Source organism: Nannospalax galili, unplaced genomic scaffold, assembly GCF_000622305.1.
Source record: "Nannospalax galili isolate Female #2095 unplaced genomic scaffold, S.galili_v1.0 scaffold120, whole genome shotgun sequence".
NCBI lineage: Eukaryota > Metazoa > Chordata > Mammalia > Rodentia > Spalacidae > Nannospalax > Nannospalax galili.
Window position 1 is genome coordinate 6,002,386 of NW_008350324.1, and position 22,112 is coordinate 6,024,497.

Genomic DNA, 22,112 nt, shown 5'->3' on the forward strand with positions numbered 1-22,112 from the left:
CCAGTCTCCTGGGTGTTTGTATTCATGGGAGGCATGTGAACTGTCTCAGAATGGGATAACATGGCCATGTACGTGCCCCCCAGTGACTGCAGGCACCTACCCTCAGAGCTGATGCCTCCATCTGCTGTCCAGCCAGGTCTTACCTCCATGCTCACTGGGGCCCTGATGTCCCTGCTGGAGGTTGGGGGCATCTTGGGTTTCTGCTCCTCTGACACCCACATCTCCCTACACCAGTTCACTGTTCTGCCTCGGCTTGTGAAATATTTTCATCTCCATCCCATTCCCCATTCATGTTGCCCATCAGTGTGCCCACTGGCCACTTCATAGGCCACATCCAAGCCAGCCTCAGCCACCACCTAGCTTCTTTCTGGCCACTCTGTGCCTACCTAGTACTGCTCCAGATGAACCCCCAAAATGCCATTGGATTCTGTCCCTGTGCCAGCTTCTTGGGCACTGGGACAATGGGCAAGGCCCTGTCATGTTGTCAATGACTGCAGACTACTTTGCGTTTGTCCTCTTAGTGTCCCAAGCCCTTCTCTGACACACACTACACACCCATGCACACACTGATTCACCCTTTGCCTGCATTACACACAGGCCCTATGATGGAGACAGAGTGTCAAGCACCTATACAACCCAGACAAAGGACCCTGCCTGCAGCTGACATCTCTACCTTCGTGATCTCTTTCCTAGGTAACCCATCCTGGCTGCCCAGTCCAGGACACAGTTTATATCCCTTGTAGAATCCTACTTCCTTATCCCACTGGCGCCATGCTTAGCACCTGTCCCCCAGGTCCTCTGCAAGTGTCTGTGCTGAGAGGAATGGGGCATTCTCAGCACACATTAAAGCCCAGGAGACATTACCCTTAACTCCTTTTCTGTGGGGCCATACCTGCATGTCAGTCTACAGATCACACTGCCCCAAAGCCAGTGAGAACTACAGATGTTCCCGACTTATAATAGGGCACGCCCCAACAAGCCCATCATGAGTTGAAGATATCATGAGTGGAAAAAGCATTTAATACATTTCCCCTGCCAGCCATCCGGCTGAGCTGTGCGGAGTGGGACACTCCTTTTGTGACACCGAGGTTGCTGGGGAGCCACCCTCACCATTGCCACCCAGTATTGACAGAGCCAATCAGACTGCATGCTGCTAGTCCAAGAAAAGGCCCAAATTTAAAGCCTGAAGCCTGTTTTTTTTTTTTTTGTCTACGTGTATGTGTGTGTGCGAGTGCATGCATGCATGTGAGGACAGAAGCCAGCATAGGGTGTCTTCTTCTATCACTCTCTACCTTCCTTTTTGAGACTGGGTCTCTCACTGAATCTGTAGCTCATGGAATGACTAGGCTGGCTGGCCACAAAGGCCCAGAGATCCTCCTGTCTCAGCCTCCCCAGCGGTGGAGCTAGAAACACACACTGCCACTCTTGACTTTTATGTGGATTCTGGGGATCTGAACTCAGGTCCTTATGCTCACACAGCAAGCACTTTACCTGCTGAGCCATCTCCCCAGCCTATTAAGTCTGTTTTCCACCCAACTCGTGTCAGTTCTCTACCATCAAACTATTGTAAGTGTAACCAAGGTAAGTCAGGCTGAGTGTACTTGTGCAAGAGGACGCTGGAAGCCTGCTCACCCGGGGCTCATCTAAACAGCTCCATTTAAAGTCACACGTATGTTGCTTATAGAATAACGCAGCTCTGAGAAGCTCACATTCAAAAACGGCCCACCCAGATGTTCACCAATCTGGCTCTGCATCAGGTCCCTTGGGAAATGTCTCTAAAATCCCAGCAGGAGATGTAGCTTGGGTGTTAATGCCTCCCTGAGGAGCAGGAGAGGGGAGAGAGAATTTGCAGAGCCCCTCCTCAGGATGCCTGTGGGATATACCCTGCTGCCCAGCTCTGAGGCCATCCTGGCTGTCTGTGAAGGAAATTCTGTCTGTCCTGGGCTGAGTAGTTTCAGGAACCAGAGGCTGCCTGTGATGGCCCAGGCCCAGAGACTGGTTCCTACCCTGACAGTTTTTCTAGAGCCTTCTAGAAGTCAGAGCTGAGTTGATCAGGCCAAAATCACGAATGCTGTCTGTGGACTTAAAAAAAATTTTTTTTTGATTTATTTATTTTTATTTGTATGAGTATTTTGCCTGCATATATGTAAGCGTACCATGTGCATGCAATGCCCACAGAGGTCAGAAGAGGACATCAGATCCCCTGGAACTGGAATTATGGACAGTTATTAGCTGCCATGTGGGTGCCAGGAACGGAACCTATGTCCTCTGCAAGAGCAGTCAGTGCTCTTAACCACTAAACCATCTCTCTAGCCTCTAGCCTTAGACATTTTTTTAAAAAAATAGAAAGACATTACAGTTCAGCATTATCTCACAAAACTTCTAGTCCCCAAATATTTCTAAAAAATCCAAAGTGTGCCAGAACTCCAGATGCTGTTGCTTTCAAAATGGCTCATCCTGGTAAACCCCAGATTCCTCACCCCCAGGTCCCTTTTCCCACTGACCCTCTGTGACCATGGACTCTCATGTTTGACTGCTAGGATTTCTTAAAGAAAATGGGGTTTACAGAAAACAGCAGCAACAAAAGCAGGAGCTTCTGCATAGCTGAGGGTTTTGAACTCCCGATCTTCTTGTTTCCACCTGCGGAGTGTTGGGATTGCAGGTGTGGGCCACCAGGCCTGGTTTTTGCAGTGCTAGGGACTGAACCTGGGACGTTGTACATACTAGGTATGCACTCTGTCCAGTGAGCCACATCCCTAGCCCTAGAGGTGCTTATAGCTGGTGGTTAGCTATTAGCTATTTGGTGGGTCTTTCCTAGCTGTGAGGTGGGAAAGGAGGGAAAGGAGATTGTCCTGGAGCCTGGAGCCTCTGCTCTCACCTGCCATCACTGAGAACTGTTTTCTGTTCCCTGTTCCACCAATGGCACCTGCCTTGTCTGAGTTCTCAAAACTGTCCTGACTAGGTCTCTTCAGAACCTTGCCGATCCTTTGCTCCAAGGATCTGGAGACTTTTTCCATCTAGTGAGGGATCTGTTTGCCTGACTGATTCCTGGGAACTCTCAGACTGAGACAATGTGGAGTTTCCTTGCCCTGGCTGACCCATCCCTTTCCTTTGCTGGCATCCTGTGACTATTCCTATTTAAAATACCTGTAGCTATTGCTACAGATACCAAATACTATCCCTGAATGACCCTTCATCTTCCTCTCTCTCTCAGCAACCAACAAATGCCTCACAAAGTAGAGAATGCAAATATGTGGCATTCACTGCCTTTCCCATGCCTGTGGCAGACATTACTAATAGACAGCCACACATACCCACCCAAGTATTAGCTTGAATGTTGCGTCCCCAGCCTGGCTGCAAACTTCATGGATTATATGAGGCTTTTCCCTGACCCAGAATGTGATCTAAGAATCTTCAGCTGGGCTTGGGAAATAATTCAGTGGGTGAGGTACCTGCTCTACAAGCATGAGGACCTGAGTTCAATCCCCAGCACACACATAAAAAGCCAAGTGTGGTGCATACACTTGTAATCCCAGCACTGGGGAGGTAAAGACAGACAGGTCCCTGAGGCTCACTGGCTGCCAGCCTAGCTAAACCAGGAGCCCCAAGTCCCGGTGAGAGACCCTACTTCAAGAAACAAGGGAGAGAGCAACTAAGGAATGATCCCAAGGTTGACCTCTGGCCTATACCCCCCACTCCCACCTGCACGCATGCACACATGAAAGTACACCTGTATACACAGAAAAAGAGGAGGAGGAGGTGGTGGGGGGAGGTGGCTCAGCACAGTACTCTGGGATGCTACCAGTCAGCCCTTAGTTAACCCAGAACTGCAGCCCACCTGTGGAGCCTACTCCATCCAGGGGCACCTCTCACCTCCCTGAGTGGATGGAGGCCCACTTGCAAACACGTCGCTTTCCTACTGCAGGGAGACAATTTCTGGGTCTTTCTCTTTGGGTCTTTCTGGGTCTTTTCTCTTTCTCAGTGGTCTGGAGAGGTTGAACTCAGGGCCTGGTAGCACTGCCAATGGGGACCCTTAGGTTTGGGCTTTGAAGACCTAAGTCTGTAAGGAATGTCTTCTGTTTAGTTCAGGGCAGCAGTGAGGCTGGCCCTGAAGAGAAAAATGCTCAGGGGAGCCAGGGCCAGGGCTGCTGTTCTGGAACATTCCATTTCTATCTGACAACTAGAAACAGCTTCTAGAAAAATCCAACCTCCTGGAAAGCCAGGGAATGGAAACTGGAAAGAGTCCTGAGAGGCAAGGTCTGAAGCAGGAAGTTGGGGCTGGGTATACCTGAGCTTGCATAGCAGCCAGAGACAGAGGGGCAAGCCTTCCTGCAGCTTCTGCCAGGCATCTCGGGGGACAGGGGTGAGGGCAGGAGAGAAGGGCAGAGATGGGCGAAGAGTAATTAGTGCTATTAATTACATCTACGTTTCTGCCATGGAATTAGAGAAACATTTGTTTGGAGCCACTATTAAGGTCTTAAATTCACTATTCCACAAATCAAGGCAAGCACAGTGAAATCCCTCCTTGGTGGGGATGAGAGGAGAGACTAGAGTGCTTGATGTGGCAGCTTGGCTGAAAAGTCCAGGGCTCAAGAGCAGAAACAGAGACAGGCTCACTGGGATAGCTGTGGGCTATTATTTTTTTTTCTCTTAACACCGTTTCAGGCGGGGACGTGTTCCACACATCTAATCTAATGAGCTATCAAAGTCACTAATGTGATTATACTTTTATATCATATTAGAGAAAAAGCATACTAATTCAATACCAAACACTAATCCCATGGAACCTGAAAATGCTGAGAAGCTGCAAAATATTGGCTTGGTGGAACTTTCTAGAATGTGCTTTCACAAGCTGGTGTGACCAGCTTAACAAACAAGGTAACCAGAGCTGTTAGGGTACACCATCAGACTGATATGGCTTCCTAAGGAAACACACACCCCTGTCACCTCCAACACCCAGAGGAGATTTTCAGATGATAAAGGATTCCAGGCCATTTGGATTACATTTTTTAAAAATTTACATTTATTTACTATTTGTGTATTTGTGTGCCATAGTGCGTGTGTGGAGGTCAGAGGACAATTCTCAGAAATGGGTTCTCTCCTTCCACCATGTGGTCCTGAGGATGAAATTCAGGTCATCAGGCTTATTTCTATTTGGATTTTTAAAAACATTTTTTATAAGATTTATTTTTACTTTTAATTATGTGTATGTGTGCTCACCTGCATGTGGATATGTCCATGTGAGTGTGGATGCCAAGATGTGTTGTATTCCCTAGAGCTGGAGTTATAGGTGGTTGTGAGCCAGTGGGTGCTGGGAACCGAACTCAAGTCCTCTGGGAAAGCAGCAAGCACTCTTAACTGCTGAGCCATCTCACTGACCCCCATTTGGATTTTTAAATTTAAACATGGCATCTATAGCATTGGCAGATGGGGACAGGCTGCTTCTAAACTCTAGTTGGTGCCAGAAACAGCTTTCTGAGAAGGAAGGTTGCTCAGAATTATGGCCCAGAAGAGAGGTTTGAGTTCATCGGTGCTCGCTCGGGGACATACGGTACCACTCAAGTGAACAGAAACTTTTCTTGTACCCACTTGACAGATAAGGAAATTGGAGGCTCAGAGAGGCAGAGTGACTTACCCAAGGGGTGTGCATGTGGGGGGTGGGCTCAACCAAGACTGAGGCCACAATCCTCACCCACATCTTCCCACCCAAACTCATGCCTGCCTGCAGCCCTCCCTCACCCCGTACTGTCACAGAAACTTCAAGCACTCCTGCCACTGACCTGGCAGCCCATAGGACACTAGGGTCCCCTCTGGTTAGGATGCAGGCCCTGATCTCTCTTGGGAGACACCCAGGCTCCTGTGGCCACCATTCGGTCTCACAGGTGTGAAGATAGCTTTATCATCAGGCATTGCTCCGTCTGCCCACATCCACAAACTCGGGGCCAGAAATGCACAACTTTCATAAATACCATCATGCAATTTCCTCCTCCGGCGCAGGCGTAAATTATTCTTCTGCATCAAGGTTACGATGATCAAAAAGGGAGCGAGCTGGCCTTCCACGAGTGGGGATAAAAGAAGGGCTCTTATTACAGCCTGCTGGCGCCATGTGGAGGACAGAACCAGGCTGCTCTCTGACGGTCAGGATCAGATGGCTGAACACACACCAACTGTATTTGAAGGTCCTGCCCCCCTGGACTGATGTGAGCCAGCATCACTGAGAGCCAAGAGACGCCCCTACCCCAGGACCGCTTATGGCGGTCTTCTTGTCACTTTTACCTTGCCACAGTCACACCACTGCTGTTCCTCTAACTAGAGTGCTAAGGGCTGAATGGTGACCCTCAAATCCTTATGTCCTAGGACCTTAGGAGTTTACCTCATTTGGAGACAGGGTCTGGACAGAGGGAATCAAGTAAGGTCACTGGGGTGGGTCTATCTGATAAGACTTTCATCCTTATGAAAATGAGATATTTTGGACAGGGAAGCAAGGAGGGAGAAAGCTGCTGAGAACGCAATGGAAGATTCCCACCATCAGAAACAATGAGGCAGGGGAGGCCTCAAAGGAGCCACCTGGAGTTTGGATTTCTGGTGGAGACAGAGGGGCAATTCCTGTTGTGAGTCAGGCAGGCCACACATGCCCCACAGCTAAAGTGTCAGCATACAGGTCATAACAGGGCAAGGTCAGGGCCATCCAAGCCCACCTGTGATATGCATGACATGTTTGCATGTAGCTCATCTGTCCCCACAGACACAGACACCATGGAGGGAAGGGACATTTCTCCTGGTGACCACTGTCTCCCCAAACAGGATCACCTCATACCCTGAATGCAGGAATGACAGAGTGATAACAGAAAGCCTCAGTTTTACTGCCTGCTGTGATACGGCAGGGTCATCCTTCTACCTACCCAGAGCTGTTTCTAGAAGTACAAGTTGGGCCTCCTAGCAGGAACACCACAGCCTCAGGCTACTTCCTAAGACTCACAGGAAGAGCTAGGGGTGTATTGGTGATTCCACTAACATTTTTTTTGGGTGGAATCTTGCCTTGCCTCAGTCTCTCTGTTTACAAGCCCCAGGCTACCCTGTCCCCTTCATCCTTACTTCTGTTCTGAGAAATTGTCCCTCTACATTCCCAGGGATGTAACATGTGGTCTAGTTCCCTATACCACAGCCATGTCTACCTCCACAGACCACCACCCCCAGTCCGTGGAGCCTCGTATCCCCTCCCCTGTGTTCAACTGCACGTATTTTGTTGGCTGAAAGTTTTTTTTTTTTCCTTTTTTTTTTTTTTTGCTTTAACAGCAGAGTCCTGTCTGGGAACAGACACTGCAAACAGGTGGCCCCTGGCAGCCTGTACCCACAGACATACTGAATTTAGTTTGGCCTGGATGGTGTATATGTTTGAATTTTTCTTTAAAAACGAGGGATTTTGCATGCAAATATGGAGGCCTAGCTTTGTGTGGGAAATGGAAAGCTCTTACAATCGGAGGGAGATATGGCTGAAGTTGTGTGGCAGCTGCCTGCCCCTGCCCCCTTGTGAAGACATATCTTCCTGCCCCATGAGCTGAGGTCCCTGGGTCTGGCCACTGTTCCAGGGTCCACCTTGGGTCTTCAGCCTTCTTCTTTTCTCTCTCTCTCTCTCTCTCTCTCTCTCTCTCTCTCTGGTATATATGTGTGATGTATGCATGTGAGTGTGTGTACCCATATGCATGCAGAGAGGCTGGAGGACAATGTCTACTGCTCTCCCCTTTATGTTTTGAGGCAGGGTCTCTTGCTGAACCTGAAGCTTTCTGTGTTTGGCTAGGTATATATGTGTGTGCATGTGGGCATACATATATGCATGTGTATGTGGAAGCTGAAGGTCAATGATGGGTGTCTTCCTCTAGCCCTCTCCCTCTTTTTTTGGGACAGGGTCTCTTACTGCTTGAAGACCACTGATTTGTCTAGGCTGACTGGCCAAGGAGCTCCAGGGATCCACCTGTCTCCATCTCCCCGGTGCTGGGATTACAGGTGCCATCATGCCTGGCTTTATTTTTATGTGGGAACTAGGGATGTGAACTCAGGTCCTCATGCTTGTGTGGCAAACACTTTACCAGCTTTGCCAGCTCCCCAGCCCCCTTGATGCCTCCATCAAAACTGACAAGTGACACGATTGAGGTCTCTGTCCCAAGAAGGTGCACCTGGCCCCCGACTGTCTCGGCACATGGTAGGCACTCCGTGAATATTCAGCGAGTGCTTAAACAGATGGCAGCAGAAGGCCCAGCAGCCATTTGGAAGTAGCCAGAAGGACGCTTGGGCCTGGCCCATCAGCATGTATGGGCCTCGCCAGCTCTCAGCACCTTGGCAGCCAGCTGGGGGACCTCCCTGCCTTCTGACCCATCTGGCCGGACATCAGCATGGGTGCCCAATGACGGACACCATGCACTCTGTGCCCACAACACCATCTACTCTCAGTGACATAGCACTGGCCCACAGCCCTGCACCCTGGCCACCTGCCGTCCATGTGCCCAGCAGGCACCCTGTTCCTACTGTCCTCCCAAATCCAGATGCAACTGCGAATTTCCCCTGTCAGGGCTGTATATCACTTTGAGATATATACCATATTAGCAGAAAGAACTGAATTATATTGCATTCATGATGCAATTAAACACTTCACTAGGAATCAATGTAAAACTGATGAGGCCTGAAAGTAGTGCATATGGCTTAGAACATTATAAAACATTACCTTCACTCAAATCCTTTTCAGTAGCAATTTAAATCTTCTTACAGTTACCGCTGCCAATGTTAAACCATCTACTGATTCATCGCAGCCCATGGTAACGAATGAATTTTTTTAAAAAAAATTTATTCAACTACTAAATTACCCATGAAACCGGAATAGCTGACAGAAGTAATCTGAATTATTATTAGCTCGGCGAGCATTCCGCATTAGCCAATTTAAAACCCCCGGCGCTCAGGCAGGAACCGGTTAGTACAGCCCGGGTGTTAAATGACGGCCATAGCTCTTCATTTTACTGCTACTTACATTTAAAGGTCAAGAGATAAAAATTACACAGGACTCCAAACACAGGAGAGGCGTTTATCGTTTTTTTTGCATGAATGGGGTCAGTGGTAAACTTTGAAAAACATTTGAGATGCAATCGTATGAATTCAAAGTGCTTTGGAATATTGAGAAGTTTGGCAGGCAGGATGTGGAGTTCTTTCCTATCACCTAAATGGCTATAAATAAACAAATGGATAAATAATGAATAAATGAATAAATAAATAAATATGGAAAGAACCCCTTATCTTAGGACTCAGATACTTGCTTCCACAACAGTTGCAAAAAATGCCTAGATTTCCCTCCCTGATCGCCACACATCCCCAAGGTTTTTCCCAGTGCTCCAGTGGCTCTGGAAGAATCTAGAAGTCACAGAGGCGGGGTAATCGGTGCCCACTAAGAGTTTGTGTGGTCTAGCCCTCTGCTTCTGGCCTCAGACAGAAGCAAGACAGAAGCTTCCAGACCCCCGTTCCTGAGAGCCTCCTTCCATATTTCTGTCTCTCTCTTTTTACCTTCAGTAAAAGCTCAACAGAAAATCACAGCAAGAGAAACGAAGCAGACAGCTTGGTTTGCTCCTGGGGCCCAGTTACCAATGCGTCAGTAAATGGACCATCAGTTCTGGCCTCTGCTCTGCGTGGCTTTGGCAGGACATACACACGTGCGGTGGGTTCTGTAGGAGGAGGAGATGGGTGAGTTCCAGGTATAGTACTTTTTTTTAAGCCACAAAGTTAGTATCTGTTCTTACTGTAAGAAAATATTCAATAACAGATATGAACACAAAGGAAAAAGCTGATGCCCACCTTGCTGCTTCACCTTCAGCAATGGAGAAATAATCAAGCACCCACTGTGCGTGTCAGCCACCATGTATGCCCAGGGACAGGCTTTTTCATCAAAATGGGCTCACACTTTATTCAATAGGGCCCTGGATTTTGTTCATGGATAGGCTCCCATGTGTGGACCATACCTTGCTACAGACTAGACTGGACCTCTTCTTGCCTCTAGAAACCACCTTTTAAATGAGCACTATTTAGGCTCCAAGTGTATGCATGTAGCCTCCTGCTAAAAACAGATGCTTGAGGCATCCTGACATTGTCAGGGTTGAGAGGGTAAGGGGAGCTGAGCAGCAGTGGGTGGGGGGATCCCTTCCAACAGACGTATGGTAGACCCTTCCTTCCAATGAGCTCCACAGACAGATGGGGCTTTGGACCTGAGGAGCCGCATGACTTCCTGGGTGTGGTCAAGAGGACCCTGGGAAAAACTCAGGTGGTTCTCAATGGGGAGGGGTGGGGCAGTGTTTCCTCCAGGGAACATTTGTCTGCTGACATCTTGTCTTGAACTTTTCACAACTCAACAATTCTACTGGCATCCTGTGGGCATGAGTGGCCCTGGGTGCTCCTGATGACCTTACACAGCACAAACTGTTCTCACAATAAAGGACTACCTGCCCAACCAATTGTCCCTAAGAAAGTGGAACCAATTTTAATTAGAGCCTGGGGAAATCTATGGAAGGCACAGTGGAAAGAATGGGTTTTGGACCCAAGGCTCAGTTCAGCAGCCTGTAAGCTGTGTGACCGTCTCTGAACCTATGTGGCGGGGGCCTTTGCCTATACACTACTGATATCTGCTTCTTAGGTCAGTTGGGAGGATTAATTCAGATCATTTGAATCAAAATTGCAGTGCAGGGCTGAGGTGTGGCTTAGTAGTCGAGTACTTGCCTGACATGCACAAGGCCCTGGATTCTATCCCAAGCACTATAAATAAATAAGAAAGAAAGAGAAAGGAAGGGAAAAAGGAGAGAAGGGAGGAAGGGAGGACAGCACAGTGTGACTTGGTACCGGGGGAGAGTTATTCTAGCAGTAGATGTTGCCGAAGGAACAAAGGCAGTATTCTATCACAGTAAACCATGCGATGTGATGGCCACATTGGAAGCTTTTGTAAGCTTGAGTCTGTGGCATTAGCACACTATACTACTACCACTATCTGTCCCCCAACACTGTCACTTGTGATGTCCTCACATGTCATCCCTCTGTGTGTCTGTGTCCTGACTACCTCATCTGACAGGGACAGCAGTCATTTTGGATTAGGGCCACCTCCCTGACTCATGTGGAGTTAACCACCTTGTTAAAACCTAGCCCAGCTGAGGTGCTGGGAATCAGGACTTGAATACATGAACTTGTAGTGGGGGGAATCCACGGGGATCTGTTCCTGATTCCCTTGCAGCTATGAGTGGTCATTTCTGGCTGATGTGATGAAGTGCCTGGGTTGTGCTTCCCTTCCTGAGTTGAGAAGTGAAATCCTCACTTCCTCATTAGGAGGAGAAATCCTTCTCCCTCTGTGTCTTCGGCTCTCCTTCTGGTGCTTTCGTGGTCTGCAGATGTGAACCCCATAGGAGAAGCAGCCACGCTGTATGTGGGACAAGGACTGCACAGAGCAAAGTGGCATTCCTAAGCCTATGCAGTGGGGGTGGGGCACACTGGGGATTCTATTTACCACTCAGTTGCACTGTGACCTTAAAATTACTCTAAAGAAACGAATGGACCAGGTGAGTTTCAGATACTATTTGTTGGGCTTCAAGCCCAAGACAGTCAAATGTGATCCCTACAGGGATGGAAGGTCCAAGGATACTGGGGCCACTGGCCAGGCCACCAGGGAAGACAGGTATGGCTAGAGCACAGGGAACCTCTATAATAACACAGGACATTCTATGGAGCCAAGGCAATGCGTGGGCATCAGCAGCTTGGAGAAGAGCTCAAGCAGGTGAGTGTAAGGGCTGGTGGGCAGGAACAGGATATGAGGAGGAAGCCAAGCTAGTTCCGCCTGAATCAGGGGCAAGAAGGTGGGGCTTGAAAGGGACTTTCCACAGGAAAAGGGTGAGAGTCCAGCACTGAAACAAGAGAAGAGCTGTTGTGGCCCTTGGTCCCAGTGTCCAGGTCCTTCAGTGAAGACCTCCACACAGGCCTAACCCCACCCAATCCCCTTCAACAGCCTGAGAAGGCAGGTAAGCACAGCTCAGCTCACAGAAGGCGGGAGTGAGTGATGGCTCTGTAAGCTGCTCACTCATTCATTCCTCATTCATTCATTCACTCATTAATTAAGCCTGCAGCAGCTTCCCACTGGGTGGGGACTGCAGGTAAACAGGCCCCTAGCTGCTCCGGGTGAAGCACAGAGAAAGACGTGGGTAAGTGCTGTACTTCTGTAGCATGAAGCTTAGGAGCCAAGGGCTGCCAGAGGACCCCTCCCACAGCTGTCTGTGAGAGGTAACATTTGCATGGGAGTCAAACAGCTGGGGAAAGGTCACACTCTGGACAAGTGTGGACACAGGCCCTGCAGGGCCAAAATACCTACTCAGAACTGAGACAGGCAAGTCCCACAGATGACTCCGAGGACACAGGTAGGTATGTGGGGTCCTCAGATGCAGGGACAGGTCCACGAGATTGCTCAGCTAACCCTCTCACTGAGCATCCATTAGGCACCATCTGTGCCCAGACACTGCTTTGCACATTGCTGGGGAGGTGGTGTGATGGAGACATTCAGAGCCTCATCCTAGCCCTAAGGACCTTCAAATCCAGCAGGGAGGGAGCCTGAGAAAGCTTAGAGAAGGGCCAGCTGGTCCAGGAAGACTTCTTTCAAGCCCTGGGGACACAGACTCTGGTGGAAACACTACACAACCACCAAGAAATGCAAAGGAGGTACGGAAAAAAAAAAAAAGGCAGCACACACAGCCAGTGCCCACACTGAGCATGCTGGGAAGATGGCAGTCACTCGTTGGCTCAAGAGCCAAGGCCTCCAAAAGAGCAGCAGCTCCCACTTGGAAAGGAGGTGTTGTCTCTTTAACTGAGCACGACACTGTATCATCCTTTCTCTTCCTATTTTGGGTTTTATTAGCAAAGCAGCGAGATGTTTATACTAGTGGGTATTACATTTGCCAGAACAATTACAGTATGACAAATGGTTTGTCAACGTAATCCATCAAGCTTGCCCAGACAGGAATCCTTTACCCTGCGCTGCCATTAATTCCACGTCCTGTCTCTGGGGTCCTGGGCCCCGTTGCCTTGACAACGCAGATGACGCCTGGTGAGAATGCCAAGGCTTGGGAGGGGGGGCCTCCAATGTGCTGGAATTTGACCTCTGACACCTGCACAGGAGTCTAGATAGAGCAAGAAGTTAAGAGTCTGGGACTGGGACTACACAGAGCACCTGGTGACATCGTCCCTCTTTCCCCACCCAGGATGTGGCTCCTCAGAGGCAGGAAGGACATGTGTCCCACATCTCATGGCCTTCCTATTACTGGATGGAAGATGCCAGCTCCAAGCAGGAGCAAGTTCAAATGGGAAGACATCCATTACCAGTAGCAATGGTGGCAGGTGAGGGAAAGGGACAGGAGGCTCCCAACACTGGCATGCAGACAATGACACTGAGTATTTGCAAGACTGGAGGGAGGGGACAGTCACTCAAGTTGTTGATACAGAAAGCCCAGGAGACTCAGGGACACCAACAGCTTCCTAGGCACACAGAGAAAAGGGGCAGTGGCACACGGATCCCACTCCATTTCTCGCTGGACAGCTCCAGGTCCAAAGACTGACATGTTCCTTCTCTGCTCATATCCCATCCTCCTTCCTGGCCGTGGCTACCACAGTGGGGCCTGGCCCTCAGCCACCAGGACTTTCAGCATTCCTCTGTCCATCCCAGCCAGCAAATCAGAAGCCAGAGGCAAATTTAGAAAATACCAACTGATTGCTGATGGTTTTTCATCCAATATACGGATTTTGCTATTAACAAAAGAACTGACCAGCACTTCTAAGGAAAAGTGAGACTCAAGGCCAAGCACCCCGATGGAGGCAGTCTTCCAAGGGCCAATGCAGGCCTGCTCTCCCTCCTGCCCTCCCTGACAGATCTATCTGGCTGCTGTCCAAGGACCCAGCAGACAGTCAGGGCTGCCTTACCTGCTTTATTAAGCCATTACCAGAACCATCCTATTCCCATTTATAATGTTCAATACATGGTCTGAAGAATTCTTTAATACAGTAATTAGATGGCACAGCAGATGGGGGGGGGTTAGGCAGATTCGTGCCAGTGCCTTGTGCTAGAATATTCCACCTGGCTTCTGAGATAGCAAGATGGGGGTACAGATAGAGGTACAGCCCTTTCGTTCTAGATGCTGATGCCTGGCTGGACTCAGTGTGTCACTCAGCCTAGTATGATCCTTCTCATTGGGAAGATGGATGCAGATCTGTGAACCCACATGGGGTTTTATCAGGAAGTCCACCCTGTGTTCTGCATTCTGTGCCCTTGTCCCCAAGTGCCGTCACTGTTGCTGTGGTTGTTGCAGTCAACATTTACTGGGTGTTACTGGGAACATGGTGTAAGAGCTAGACATTGACATTCATCAGGGTGCCACGAAACAGGGGCTCCAGGCTCGGCCCCTGGCGTAGGGCCTAGAATTGGTATTAAGTCCTGGCTCTGCTGTATACATGGTGTGTGACTTAGAGATGGTCATGTCACCTCTCTGGGCCTCAGTTTCCCCCAACTGTAACATGGGGCTAACATTGGTTTCCCAGATGATATGACTCTGGACAACATGGGCACATTCAGGGACGTCAGTCCTTACTGTCATTTCATTTTGCCTGAGGACCTAGCACTGTGCTCGGTCCAGAGAGGGCAGGCTGCGGCTTGGAGAAAGGTTCTCTCTTTTAACCACGAATAACAGTACCCTTTCAAGAGCCAGGGAGATGGCCCTACTGAGAAGTGTGTGTGAGGGAGGTGTGGAGCTAAAACCTGAACCCAATTTATACCTAAGGTGAAATAGGATTTAATTATAATCTTAGGTCAAGGGAGATGGATCAGAGGGTAAAAGCACTTGCTGCAGAAGCAAGAAGACTGGAGTGTGGCTCCCCAGAACCCATGTGAAAAGCTGGGTGGGTGTGGCGGCCCGCTGGCCAGCTCGACACAAGAAGGTAGAGACAAATTCTCAGAGAAATCTAGCTGGCTGGCTAGACTACCGATTTTTGTGAGCTCTGGGTTCATGAGAGACCCTGCCTCAATGTTCAAGGTAGAGAGCAATCAAGAAGACTCTTAACACCAACCTCTGGACCTCCACATGTGCACAAGCTCACATGCACGTGCACCTGCACACGTGTGCAGCCATACACATACACATATACAATGCACCCACACAACTTATACACACACTAAATAAATAAACAATTATCTTAACTCTAAGGTAGGGGTCACCTAAGAATATCTACCGTCTACTGTCTTCTAAAAAGACACATTTAGTGTCTCTTCACTAAAAACCGAGAGCAGAGGGCTGAGCCCTGTGAGCGTCTCCATGGGTCCTCCTTACGTGGAAAAATCAAAGCCACAAAAATATCAAACCAGAAGCATCATAAAGAGACATGATGCTGCTTTATAGAAAGGGAAACTGAAGCCCAGACAGGTGGTGGAACCCATTGAAGGTCACACAGCTTTGGAAGCCACACAAGGACTCTTTGGAGGCTCAGGGTGTGACACAGACTCACAAAGTCTCCCATCTGATCATGAAGAAAAACCATAGCCCGCCCTGCTTGTTCTCCCAACTCCAGACATCCTGGGCGCCACTCCAGGTTGCCTTTGGTTTGCTGTGAGTGTAGTGATGACTGTGGGCTGGAAGGAATAACAGGAGGAAGAAAGCTGGCCGTGGAACAGGGAGTGGAGTGCTTCAAAGCCCTGCCTCAGTGGCTCTGGGAAATAAAGTCCTGGCTGGTGTATTTCTCTGTCAAAAAGGATCCTGGATTTAACCCCTGACACCACAAATTGAGGAAAAAAGTCTTCTCTGATAGGTGTTAAGGCAACCTGGAAGAAGATGCTGGGGTTGGGCGGAGATTGATGACAGGCTGGAACACACAGCCATCATGCAGGTAATGGGGTCCAGGTGGTGTACTGGTGAGTGGCACTGGGGATGGCTAGTGGCCTTTGGGAAAGACAGCTTTACCATGGGAGGAGGTGGGACAAGGAGAGAGGAGAGGGGGAGCTATAGAGGAAGTATGGTCCCACTGGGATGGAATGGGACTCAGCAGGTTGAGTCCCCTGAAGAAAGGGGCCAGAAAGTGGGGCACTGCCCGGCATGGCGATCTGGGTGAGTCACCACCAAAATCCCAGAGACGAGATGTTCAGGGTCTCCTTGGGTGATGAGGGTGAGAAGCATGGGGGATTTCTTCCAGCACTCAGAGTCACAAGGTGGATATGTAGGCCCCATGGGGGACCCTGGGGTAAAGGGAGAGAGGTTGAGGCTCAGCAAGGTTAAGTGGCCTGGCCAAAGTGTCATTCCCTATGGAGTTTTGACCCTCTGTTGTGAGGAGGGCTGACAGGCAGCCTCTGCTGCCCTGTCCCCATGTGGCTGCTCCCTCCCCCTTCTGCCAGCTCCCCAGCACCCTGGTGGTGGATGGAACTGTGACACCTTGTCAAGCAGGCATTTCATAAATGCAAATCTCTCTTAATTTGAATTTAATTATCAATGAAGTGAGCGACTCCCAGATCGCATCTTCCCGTCAGAAACTGGCAGATACATCTGTGTGCGGGCCGAGGCTGGCATCTGCTGGTCCTTGTGCCAAGCCCCTCCGGGTGGTGGCAGACCTGGAGTGGCTGTGTTGGGGGTAGGGAGGGAGCTGAGTGGGGGTATTGGCAGCTGGATCCCCCACCACCTCAGCAGCCCAGGCCTGCCTTTTAGAAAGTGCGCCCACACGATCCCTTTTACATATGTCCAGAGAAGTTAAGACACTTGCCCAAGGCCCCAGAGTATGGCTAAATCCAGGCAATCTGACTGTCTTGGCTACCGTCAGGGGCACAAAACCACACTCCTTGCTCATTTCTAAGCAGTTTGGAAAGAAGATGCCAGCCAATTACTGGGCACTTGCTCTATGCCAAACACTGTACTGCTCCTTTGTAGTCCATCCATGCAAAATCACTCTAAGACTGACTAACAGAGCGGGGAAACTGACAGAGCACCTCCAGAAAGCTGTGTTTGGAATTGGGAGACCTCAACCATCCTCTTGGGGGACCCTGATTCCAGAGATTCAAGGGGCAGAACCTATACTCTAAAATTCACTTACAAAACAATGAAAATCAGAGCTGGGGAGATGGCTCAGTCAGTAAACACTTGCCTCGAAAGCACAAGGGCCTGAATTTGGATCTCCAAAGTCCGTATAAAAGGCCAGGTGCCTTAGTAACTTGTAGCACTGGGGAGGTGGAGACAGGCAGATCCCTGGGGCCCACAGATCAGTCAGACTGGCCCATTTGGTAAGCTTGAAGCCAGTGAGAGGCCTTGTCTTAAAAAAGCAAGGTCTTAAGCATCTTAAGGATCAACACCTCAGTTGACCACTGGCCTCCATACACATGTACACACATGTGCACATACTTCCCCCACCCCAAAATAATACAAAACAGGAGTCAGGCCCCAGCCCTAGCACTTTATAGGAATGAGCTGGGGTGGGGGCAGCCAGGAGCCCCATTTAACTGATGAAGAGACAGGTGCTTAGAGCTCAGGAACCTTAAAAGTATAGCGATTTAAAAAATGAAATAGAAAAGAAGAAAAAAGGGAAGCTGAAGAGACGGTTCAGTGGCAAAGAACACTGGCTGCTCTTGCAGAGGACCCAGGTTTGATTCCTAGCACCCACATGGCAGCTAACACCTGTCCGTAACTCCAGGTCCAGAGGAATCTGACGCTCTCTTCTGACTCTGTGGGCATTACATGACATGGATATATTTACATACATGCAGGCAATACACTCTACACATGTAAAATAAAAATAATAAAAGTCAATAAAAATGAAAGAAGAATGAAACCAACACAAATCTCAGTCCACAGAAGGAATAAAAATAATGATCACTCAGGTTCCACCGCCATCTACAAACACATCTGAGCTTTGTTTCCAGATACTCCAGGCAAAAAGCCACTGAGGGGCAACTGGCTAAGGCTCAGAACAGGGCGCTGGCCAGGATCCTGCTTCAATGGCTGGCACAAGGACCATTTTATTATTCTCTGTAGATGGCTGATTTTCCATTAAAAAATGTTGGGTTTTGCTTGTTTGTTTGAGACAAGGTCTTACTATACAGTCCAGGCTGGCCTTGAATTCCTGATCCTGTCTGAGCCTCCAGAGTTTGGGGATGACAGTCTTGTGCTACCACACCTGGCTGAGGGTTCGCCTTTCTAGTCCTGAGAAAGGACTCCTGACACTCCAGCTAGCTGGTCACTTGTAGGTGATCCTGGGTGAGTCTCAGTCTCTCCAAGCCTTGCACACCTACCAGCAAAATGGGTTACTACCCAAATGAAATGAACCATCACGGCAGAGGGGCTAGATAACTTATTTGTTTCTCATTGTAGACCCCAATCCTGGCCTGCTACGGACTCAGAGTCCTAGAGGCTGCCCAGCCTTGACCTCCTGCCACACCTCCCCAGGAGGCCTCTCTACCATCAGCTCAGGCGAGGTCAGAGCTGCAAACCCCACTTTCCTGTCCCTCCAGTCCCCATGCTGACAACCTGCCCCGCTCCATACCTGACTCCTCTTACGGACCCCATCTCAGCAGAGCCAGCCCGACCTTGAACCTGTGGCTGGGATCATGCCCCCTCTCACCTCCTTGCCCCTCTACCCTCATCTTTGGGTCTCTCGTTCCTCAACCTTGAATCTGATCCCCATGTGGAGGTGGAATTGGCACTGAAGTTAATAGCCAGTCCCGTCCTTCTGCTTAGAGCGAAGGCAAAGTACCCACCTGGCCATCAGCATACCGGCTCCCTGCTCAGTCTCCCACTGGCCAGATCAACTGAGAGTGCACACACCCCAACACCAATAATTCAATGTCCAGTCTGCAGCAGTAAATGCATTCACAATTCCATAGCCATTGCCTCTAGTTCTGGAAGATTCTCATCATCCAACCCAAAAGGAAACCCCCCCAAAAACAGGGATTGGGGGGAGAACAAACATCTCATGGCTTCTCTCATGGGCAGAATCTTGATTTGAAATGTCATGATGAACCTATTTCTAGGTTAATTTTAAAATTAATAACATAATTATAAAATTAAAAGGAAACCCCCAAGCCAGCAAACATTCATTTCCCATCCCCATCCCCTTGACCCTGCAGTCGCTAATCTACTTCTGTCCTTATGGATCTCCCTCTCCTGCACATAAAACATAAATACAGTCATGAGACACATGGACCCATGTACCTTGCTTCCTTCTGTCACTAACAATGTGTTCACAGTGGCCCAAGTAACAGCACAGAGCACTACCGCATACTTTTTATGGCTGAATACTATTCCACTGTTTGAACAGATCACATCCTGCTTATCCATTGCTAAGGTGATAGACACTCAGGTCACTTCTGGCCATGTGAAAACTGCAATGAGCACTGGTACACATGTGTTTGTGGAAACACTTGATTTTGGTTCTTCTGGGTTGATTCCTGGGAGAGTCTGCTGAGTTGAACACTAACTCTGATTAGCCTGGTTCTCACAACAGTAGCCCCCTGCAACCTGGGGAGAACACATGAAAGCAGATATTAAGGAGTGGGGCCTGTAGCCAGGATCTAAATCTGGGTGGGGCTGAATGTGCTGACCTGGGTGCCTAAACACATAGAGGGTACCTGGTAGCAGGGAGGCAGGGGCCAGTTGCTAGCACTCAGTCTCCACGGTGCCCAGAACAGCAAAGTGAGAGAGGGCACAGAGTGTTTCCTCGCAGACTCTGCTGCTGACTCACCATAGGGATCTCAGAAGTGATAGTGACAGGAAGTCATTCAGCTCTCACTTGGTCTACATGAACAGCAAAGCCTGGAAATGAGTGGATGACAGTCTGACCAGCAGCACCCAGCTACAGCCCTAATCAATTCACACAGTGAGCCAGTGTACGTAACCTCTAGGTGACAGAGTGCTGGGTCTCCTTCAGGAGGGGCACTGGAATGCAGCACAAAGTCTGTGCAGCAAATCTTTCCCCCAACTTCTCCAAAGGGGTCTGTGGCCTTCTCCTTGGGTGACTGGGGGTGAGGGGCTAAAGGATCAGAACTTTCCAGTTATTTCTGAGTGAGGGCTTTTAATGGATGCTGACTCAGAGGACCTTCGCAGATGCCCTCAGGAGCCTCCAGTCATGGTAGTGGCTCATGGGGGTCAGGTGACCAATGGTAATTTAGCTCAGGCTTGTCTCTAGGCCCCTACTGTGGTTATTTCCCCAGATCTGGAACAGGTGACCAGAAGAGACACTCTCAGCAGCTTGGAGGATCACACAGTGATGTCTCAACTGAGGGGAACATTGGGGGCTGGAAAGGCTGGGCAGAAAGGACCAATCAGAGCCATGGTTCTCATGACTGTGGATATGGGAGAGACACAGGTGTGTGTGTATGTTCACAGGCTGCTACCATGTTCCCAAACAACATGGCCACATGGCCTATGTGGAAGACAAAGGGACCTCCGAGGATGACAGTGGATCACCTGAAGTTTAACATGAGGTGACTCCAGCTACAGCTGTGGTACCTGATAGACTTTACTCAACAGTAAACACAGCTCCTGGTGCCTGGTCTACAGCCATGGACCTGGCAGGTACCACTGTCCCTACTCCTGGGCTTCCTTGGGATGTAGCAGACGTCCCTCCAGTCCTGTGCTACAGTATGGGATGTGGGGACCCTGTTCACTCTCCCTTCTCTGAGACATGGCCTGGGTTCTGACAAAGATGATGTCATGCTGATTATGCAGAGTGAGTGAGAAGAGGCCATGTCTCTGTGTTTGCTGCTACAGACAACTGTGGGTTAGAGGGTGGGAAATAAATATGATGAAAATTCAGGGGGCTTCTACCTCAGTGCAGTTTATGGGGGGGTCCATGGAATGGGTGAGGGGATGCAGCCATGTCCCTTATAAGGTCAAGGATGAGATACTGCCTCTAATGTCACCAGTTACCAAAAAGGAAGAGGTGCCTGGCGGCTCCTGGGGAATGGATATGTTCTACCTCAGGTGCTACTCCCTCGTAGGTGCAGAGCAGCCCAGTCACTTTACCCTCAGTCACACCATCCTGCGGGTCAGTGATGCTGGAGGTGTCCCAAAGGCCTTTCCAATGTTGGACTGAGGCCCTGGTGTCATCTAAGGACAGCACATGGCCCAGGGCTGAGCCACAGTGGAGTCTTGATGCTTGACCACCATTCCCCAAGCGCTGCATGTCTTGAACTTCACGTGGTGATCTGGGTGTGTAGACTGGAAGTGACTGGTTTAATGGGACTGGGCCAGAGTGGGCCTTGAGGGCACAAGAGTGGTCCATGAAGACATGGACCACATGTCTGTGGTCCCCTCTCCTGCTCCAAGGCCTCCTGTCTGAGCCCCACCTATGGCCTCCTGGGGTGGTCCTCACAGTCAGCTGGCAGAGGGACAGAAGCCCCTGGGATGGTGACCAGAGAGGCCTGAGTGATGGGGATGCCACTCCAACATGAACAACTGTAACCCTGCAGTCCCCATCTGCGTCATCTCTCTGAAGGGACCTGGGGAACTCTTCCCAGGGGACAGGTCTCACACATACACTTGAATGCTGAAGGTTCAGGGAAAGCTGGCTGGGTATGCGGCCACAGATCCATTCATGGGCTGTGGTCAGTGGCTTGGCTGGATGACCAGGGCCTCAGAAGGAACATGATTGACAGGGAAATTTGGGCATGAAGTATGTTGGTGAACCTCTTTGAGTAGACAAAAACACTGAGATGCTTGTGTCACTCAAGGTTCACTCAAGGGTGACATCAGCAGAGAAAGACTTCAATAATCAAGTGGCTGGAGCACCAGCAGTCAGGCCCTCTTCAAGTCCCACCATCACTGCCCACCGGAGACACAGTCACGCAGAGTGGCCATGGCCATGGGGAAGGAGTTTCCTGGGCTTCGCAACATAGACTTCTACCCACCCTGCTGCCCAAATTGCCAGCAGTATACTGTCACTGAGCCCCCAAGATGGTGCCATGTCCTGGAGGCAGATCAGTTACATTGGACTGCTTCCATTATGGAGGGATGGCGCCAGGTCCTTATTGGGATGGACGCCAATTCCAGGTCTGGATTTGCCTTTCCTTCATGCAAGACTTCTGCCCCAAC

At 49.7% G+C, this 22,112-nt stretch overlaps 1 protein-coding gene across 5 annotated transcripts in view; it reads right to left on the bottom strand.

Moving 5' to 3' along the window:
* The window catches only part of Cux2 (cut like homeobox 2), a 186,447-nt gene that overhangs the window by 125,726 nt on the left and 38,609 nt on the right, over positions 1-22,112 (bottom strand). For 4 of the 5 annotated variants that reach the window (XM_029570566.1, XM_029570568.1, XM_029570571.1 and 1 more), the window contains one exon: positions 9,547-9,704. The exons of the other annotated variant lie outside the window; for it this stretch is intronic. The gene's annotated coding sequence lies outside the window, so the exon portion shown is untranslated. The remainder of the gene's footprint in view (positions 1-9,546; positions 9,705-22,112) is intronic. 5 annotated transcript variants of the gene reach the window in all.